Source organism: Onychostruthus taczanowskii, unplaced genomic scaffold (assembly GCF_017590055.1).
Source record: "Onychostruthus taczanowskii isolate IOZ18803 unplaced genomic scaffold, ASM1759005v1 scaffold5, whole genome shotgun sequence".
Classification (NCBI taxonomy): Eukaryota; Metazoa; Chordata; class Aves; order Passeriformes; family Passeridae; genus Onychostruthus; species Onychostruthus taczanowskii.
Window position 1 is genome coordinate 9,816,103 of NW_024502568.1, and position 7,910 is coordinate 9,824,012.

The window sequence follows — 7,910 nt, forward strand, 5'->3', positions numbered from 1 at the left end:
GGAAGTGGGATTTTTTTTTTTACGTGGGAGGTGTTACCAGTACCACACATTACGGTTTCTTGGCTTTATCACATCATAGGCTTTTACTGAGACATGAGTAAGTTTGCTAAATAGGAAATATGAAAATAGCTTGTGAAATAGGTTGAGTCATCAGAGAAAATCAAATGGAGTTCTGACACCAGGGCCTCAGTTGTAAAGTCCTACTTTATTTTACCATTGCATTAGAAACTTTGGGGTCATTTCAATCTTTTTATTTCAGCTTCAAAAATCAAGGTACTCTGACATACAAGTAAAGCTTTCTAAATCCATTCATGTTTTCCATCAGTGGTGGTGATACATCCCTATGTGTCCTGCGTATGAACACTAGCAGGGAATGTAAAAGTTATCAAGACAAATGGCTTCTGCAGCAACAGCTGAAATGCTCAGCACTCCTTCCAGCCTTGTCTAGCTCTTGAGAAGTCTGGCCCCTAGATGTCCCTTTCATGTGCTAGCCTATCAAAGTCACTGGCTGTTATTGGTAGCTTCTGGGAATCCTAGCAGGACACCAAACAAGCCCATAAAGGCAGCAACTCAAGATCAGGAGTGACAGTGGTAGATAGAAAGGGGGAAAGAACCGTAAAGGGCCTCAGGGATTGCCTGGGGACTCCCATATTTCTGTCAGGGATTGTTCTCATATCCCAGAATATGACCTGTGCTGGGCAGCTCATGGGTAGAAAGCATCTCTAGGACACAAGCTTTCCTGGGAGCCATGGGACACATAAGACATGCTCTGCATGAGGAGAAGTGGGAAAGACCTTTAATAGAAATCCTGCCCCAGCCTCGGCCGATGCTAGCTGCAGTGATGACTGGGACTTCAGAACAGGCACCACATAAAGGTTTGTGATCTGCTGGGACTGTTAGAGGCTCAGAAATGAAAGGCAAACTGATAAAGGCCTCAGTTTGAGCTTCAAATCCCCTTGGCATAAGCATTTTTCCAGATTTGGTTTTCTAAGCTAGTCATGTTAGTAAAGTTAAACATTTGAGTAAGTGTTAGTTGGACCAGGTTTATGTCTCCCAAGTGACATGACAATGCAGATTTTATGGGCTCTCTTCTTTTGAGGGAGGGGTTGGGGGGCTTGTCTGTGCGTGAATAGTGGTTTATTTCTGTCACAGTGATACTCCATTTCTGAGATTCCTTTGTAAGGCAGACTGTGGGTGAGTCATCTTGTTATTAAATTGCCCATACATTGTGAGCTGCCTCCAGGCCCTGAACCAAAGCCGATTGCCTTGGTGGGGAGAAGAGCCCCCAAACACTGGGATTCAGATTAGGCCATGGATGAGTCTTTCCATTAAATCTTTATTTTAAGGAGCCGTTTGTTCTAATTGGAGCTAAGACTTGCCTCTGCATTGAAATGGCATTTGAGGTCTAGGGGACTCAACTGGAACAACGGGTTTATCCTCTCTGCTCTAATGCCTCCAATCACATTAAGTCAAGTTAACTGGAAAATCAATTGACACCAATTCCAGCATGACCATTAACTTCCATCCGGCTGGGCCCCGAGCGGCTGGCCAGGGTGAAGAGATTCCTACAGGGATGGAGCAGAACTGTGCTCATCTCCTAGCTATGCTCGCAGCCTGAGCTTGGGCCCAGAGCGGCTGGCCAGGGTGAAGACATTCCTAACAGGGATGGAGCAGAACTGTGCTCATCTCCTAGCTATGCTCGCAGCCTGAGCTCTCCCCAGCAATGCCCACATTGCCCTGAGTAATTATTGTGGCTAACAGAGAGCCCAGGGGTCAGGCAGTCTGGGATCACTTGTGGGCTCTCCCTGTGGATTTCCAGGGCAAGTGATGCAGCTGGTCCTGCTGGCACAGCCACATTTGTCAGAAGCATAAAGGAAGTGAGCGAGACCTGGACTGACCAAGCTGACCAGATGGGTCCCTTGAGTATATAGAAAAGGACAACAGCAGCAAAACTGTGTTTTCCACAGGACAGCTCACTTTTGCAGAGGATATTTCTGCTCTGCTGGTAAAACAGAGCTTTGTTGATGTGGCTTTGCTCATGTGAGAAGCATTTTGGTGCTAGAGCAAAACCTGAAATTCTCTCTAAATGTTTCTCACAGGCTTATCTGTATGTCTCTGGATCCTGTCTTGCATCAGGGATAATGACATCAATCTCATTCTGAGAAAGGCATAAAGCTTTTTTCATATGTTTGCAATGCATATTAGACCTATGACAAAGACTATCCTCAGCACAAAATCTTGTTACCATGATGTATTTATTGTACTGTGCTTGTAAGTCCATATGTTCCTCATTAGAAGAGAGAGTTTGTTGTGGGGTTTTGCTCTTTTTTTTTTCTTTTTTTTCTTTTTTAATGAGTTTTTTGTTCTTTTCCCCCAGGATATAATGTATTAATTAGTTAAAAACAAAACCAAATTGCGGAGCACTTTCAGACAGTCACTGCAGCCACTGTGCCAGGCGATGGGAGCCCTGGGTGGGGGCAAGAAATCTGTGTGCTACTGAGTGCTAAAGCACTGACATGGTTCAGTTTACTAAATCCAGCTGTGAAGAGCAGCTGGTTTTCTGGCAGTCAGCATGACAGAGGCAGGCAGATATGCTCGAGAGAATTGATCAGGGACCACCAGTGGAGAGAAGGGGAGGGTAAGTTGTTCCCGGAGCTACTGAGTGTTAAAGTGGCTCCCGGCAGTTCTGATTACTAAAGTCAGCTGAGAGGAGCTTTTCTGTGAGATCTGGTGGGGACACACTTCAGCCATGAAGAAGGGAGAAGCAGAAGACTTCTGCACAGCCAGCTACTGCCAGACTCAGTGCTGTGGCTTGTGGGATCCTGGGGAAAGGTTGTCGGGACACGTGGGAAATGTCTGCAGACAGCACGGGAGGCTGCCAAGAGGCTTCAGACAGTGTTCCCATCTCGGTTTCTCCTCTCATTTCCTTCTTCATCCTCCCTCTGTGAGGGAGCTGGGGGTGCAAGAAGAGGCAGCTGGCACAGCAGGCCAGGGCTAGGAGAGATCGTGTAGAATAAACAGCAAGACACTTCCTTGGAGGGCTGGAAAAGATAATAAAGATGCCTGTTATCCGGACCGAACGGTGAAAATTGCACCGGGGAAGCCTGCCAGCTTGGATGTGATAGGACAATGTCCTGCTGTGTCCCTGGGCTCCGCCTGGGAAGAGCCTGAGAAACGCTGAGCTGAGCGCTAATGGGGAGTGAGGCCCAAAATAGTCCCTGGGGCAGTGGTTTCAGTTTCCATGACAAAACTGGAAGTTATCTTTGTTTTCCTTTGATCTTCAAAGCCCATGGGGAAATGTCACACTTAGGGGAGGCCAGCTGGTGTCAGGTGAAGTTGCTGCAGCTTGTTAAAGTCAGTCAGATGCCATAAGGTCAGCAACTCACCTGCCTTAGTGTGAAAATGCCTTGCAGAAAGGAGGCTGCCTTTTCGTGGGGCTTGTTTTGGTTCTGTGGTTAAAAAATCACATTTGTTTGTGGGTCCCGAGGATGTAGATGGATGGCTTAAAGAGGGAGTAAAGCCCAGGCAGTGTGATTCTGATCACTTTAGACATGTATTACTTTGTTGAATGGATGTGGTCAGCCTAAATAACTATTTTTGTTCTAACCTAATTACAAATTTACTGCAGCCACCTCCTTCCAGGGTGCTAATTAAGAGCAGAGGCAACGGGAAAGGGGTTTTTTTTTTTCAGAATTTCAGGATGCTCTGTGGAAGTGAGATTTCCAGTGTGGCATCTCTGTCAGTCATAATTTTGTTTGTACTGGCCACAAAGACTGAAAAAGCTGACCCAAAATGAGGCAGTCTGGGTCACAGACCTACACAGGCTCTTTCTGCCTCTGTCCCACTGTCTGGCTCATCACATGTGCTGAGTGCAGACATTCAGAGATTTCTCTGCGTCCATCCCCTAGTTTCTCCAAGGAGTTTCCATGACCCTCAGTCAGTCTCTGTTCTACCACTGCTGGGAACAGGTGGCAAAATATCCTTTTAGTCAATTATGTCATCGAACCAGCAACACCTCCAGGGCCAAGCCAGGCACTGCTGCTTCCCCTTGGTTCCTCACCCCTTTTGTGTGAGGGCAAGAATCAGTCCTCCTGCAGGCACACCTTCAGAGCAAGCAGCCAGTCCTGCAGATGTTGGACATGTATTTATGTCTGTGTGGCTCTCCTACTGTTGGGATTGCATTTACTGTTTGCTTGAACATTAGGACATTTTTTTGGAAGTAAAAGTGACTGCTTTTATTTCACCTCCCTATTTCCTAGTCTTGCACTGCTGTCTGAGCTGGCAATCTTTCACCTGGAGCTTGGGACTAAACAGATCTTCAGATTTCTACCTTTGTTTATGATATGTTTTGATGAGAACCAGTTGATCCTGTCCTCTGTGGGCTGCCTCTCAGCCCTACTGATGGATGGGCAGGTGCTGGCCTCAGGACTGTCATACAGCCCCCTGAAAGAAGTCACCCCTTGCCTGATGCCTGTGAGCTGGTGCCGACCCAGGCTCTCTTCAGGGACGCCCCTACTGAAGCCAAGGGATGCTGTGGGCTGCCACCCTCACTGCTAGGGCAGCTACCGGGTGCAACAGATCTGTGGGATCCAGCATCCCTGATTCACTTCTCCTTCGTGTTTATCCATCCAAAACCAGGTCTGGAGCTGGATCTATGGGTGCCCTCCAGCACAGCTGGCCCCGTAAACAGCTCAATGCAGGTCCCTTCCCTTCTTCGGAGTTTAAAATAGAAAAAACAGAGAGCAAGGCTTTCTTTCAGAAAATTTCCAAATGCAAGAAAGCTTTTTTTTTTTTTTTTTTTTTTTTTTTTTAGGCATCTCTGGTTTCCCCTCGGGCAGGATGTGACGGGGCCGGCAGCGCTCCCGGCGCGGCCCCGGGAGCGGCGCTCGCTCCGCCTGTGCACAATGCCCGCGTTTATCAAATTGGCGAGGCGAGGGAAATTCATTCAACCACAACCACGTTTTATTCACAGAGAGGCTCGGCTGAAAGATGATGAGCAAAACAACTGTTTTCCTTAGTAAACCTGTGGCAGATTCATTTGTAATAACTTACTCTCTTTTCAAAAGGAAGCCTTTCTCTGTTCATTCCACGCCGATGTTTTACCCCGCCACACTCTTCTTGACAAACATGTTAGCTTTCCTAAAATGTTGTTGGATTAAAGGGTTTATGGATGAATACTTAACAGTCAACAAAAATTATTTAACTTTACACATTCAAAGGATCATAGTGATCAAGAGAAACTTTTTTTAAACGTAAATTTTTAAAATAGAGGCTGTCTGATTGTTTTGAGTTGTTTAAAGTGACTAGAAACTGAGTCAGAAAAGGAGAAGCAAAAAAACCCCCTCTGGTGCTTTACATGTGTATTTTTCATATAGATGCCTCCCAGCCAAATCCCTGCATCACCCTGGCAGCCCTTGGGACACACTGTGGTAGGGGCAAGGAGCAGGAGACAAAAAAGAGCAAGGACAGGGTCTGTGGGTGGTGGAAACAGGTACCCACCATGGAACAGAGATGTCACTGGCTAATGCTGTGCAGCCAGCGTCTGAACCTGTAATTACATCCACCCCTTACCAAACCGAGATTCTTTTAAGGCTCTTACAGGCTTAGGGCTGCCACGTCTAGGTTTTGTGGCAGGCAGTTGCTCACTGTCAAAATTACAGTCATTTCTGCAGGTACTGCTGAGGGGTCAGACTGTGCATTGCAAGGCAGGGGTCACTACAGGTTTTGAGAGCAACAGAGCTCAGTGATTTGTTCAAGACAAAAAGAAATTGTTGGAAAGGAAGCACAGGTGTGGTTTGCTTGCATTTTTTTCACCATAGTGGATTTTCTGCATTGAGATGGATGCGTGTGCCAGGGTCTGTCAAGAAAGAACTGGTTTCTCTTACTTGGCCTGCTGGAATCTCTAGTGAGTTCAGAGGTAAGAGAAAGACGCATTATGGCCCTGCTGCCTTGGGATTCAGGATTGGGTGTTCTAGGAGAAGAGGAATTCTTGGCTGTCCCACTGTTACCCTGCTTGACCTTGGGCAAGATCCTTTATCACTGCCTTTGTTCCCCAGCCTGGAAGTAGGACATTGGAATTTCTGAGTTCAAAGTGCCATTGGACACTGGTTTCTGCAGGGTCTAATCAAAGAGTCAACCGAAATCCAAGTTCCCTGGTTTGCTCCTGAGATTCTACTGTAACACCAGCACTAAGAACTGTCTCCAGAAGTTCTGCCTCCCCTAACGATTTCATGTGATGGAGCACAAGAGATTGATGTTGCAGTGAACCTGATTTCTACAGGCCTTTGAAAAAAGCAGTAAATACCTCAGTGATTGCAGCCATTCATGAATGAAAGCAGCCTATACAAGTGTTGGTTCACAACTGAAAGTGGTAATAGAAGAGGTTAATAGCACTTAAAAGTACTTTGTGTCTCCCCACAATAGGTTTAACATTTTTTTTTTCTGAGAGAAATTCTACTATCTGAGAAAAGAAAAAAATTCTACAGAACTGAAATCCCATCTATATGCTCCCATTAAGTTTCATGAAAGAACCGCTTGACATATTTTTATGCTGATGAAGACTAGATGAATTAAAGCAGTGTTCCCACTTCCTCCTTTCTGATGCTAATTGTCTAATTCAAGCATATTTATACAAAAACTCTGCTTGTAAAGCAGGGCCATGGAAAAAAATCTCTGCAGCACCTCCTGAAGCCAGGTGAACTCCTCGCTTAGCACGCACTGATTATATGTTTGCAGGTTCTGAATAGAGAGCTCTGTTTTACGAGCTGCCAGCTTTCTGCACTCCTACAGCCACACCAGCTTGACAGAATAAAACTGACATGCATCACACTTGGGTTGGAAGCATATTTTCAGCAAGTACTACAAAATCAAAAGAGTAAGAGAAAATATAATGTGCACCTCAACACACCACTCCCTCAAGTACAATCTCTAAAAACTATGTGGCAAAACCTGTGTGCAGGGGCCTTATTTGAGTATTTGAAACACTCTTTGAACCAGACAATCATTTGCCACTTAATCCTTAATGAATACAGTTGCTATTTTTGCAAGCATGTCACACTGGTGAGAATGTTTGCTGATGGAATATCAGTGGGATGTGATTTTATTCTTAGGAATAAATATACTGTGGTGTCTGTGCACATTTGTATGCACATGAGCCCTCTCCAAACTGTGGGAGCGTGCTGTATATCCAAAGTCTTCAAGAGAGAATAAACACCTGGAAATAAAAGAGATCCCAGGTCCTTGTTTGTGCTTGTTAATAATAGAATGATACACTTCTTGGTGCACCTCAATCACAGGAAACTGTCTGGAGTTTGGCTTGACACAGGGTTTACAACAAGACTTGGTGCATTCAGGCACAACAATGTCGTTGCAGCAGTCAAGAGAAAAGGCAAATTTTCCTCAGCTGGTTTCTCTGAACTCCTTAAGTGTTAGGGTTTTGAAAACCACAAAGCCCAGAGCTCCAGGCACACTGCAGCTGCAAAGGGCATCCCAAGGGGAACACAAAGCTGCCACAACATGGCTTTCTGCACAGGTTTTTCCTTGGAACCAGCTTTAGGGCAGGTAGATTAATTCCTTGCTCTGGGAGTTTATGATTAAGTGAACTACAGCTTCTGAATTATAAAGGAAATCTCTAAAATGTGACTCAAGGCATCCTGTACCTCTAAAGGCAGAAGACAAAGCAGAATGAACTTTAGAACCGGCCAAATTAACAACTATACTGCCTTGAGAAGCAGGGATGGTCTGTCCACATCCACCTGTGTCTTTAGCAGCAGAAGATTGTTAGTGAGGAGATATCCTGGCACAGGGTTTTCAAGAAGACTTGGTTAAAATGAAAATGTTAACACAAAAATAGATGTAAATAATTATTTTAACCAGGTAGAAGATTGTTTCATTGTGTAGTAAGGAAAAGT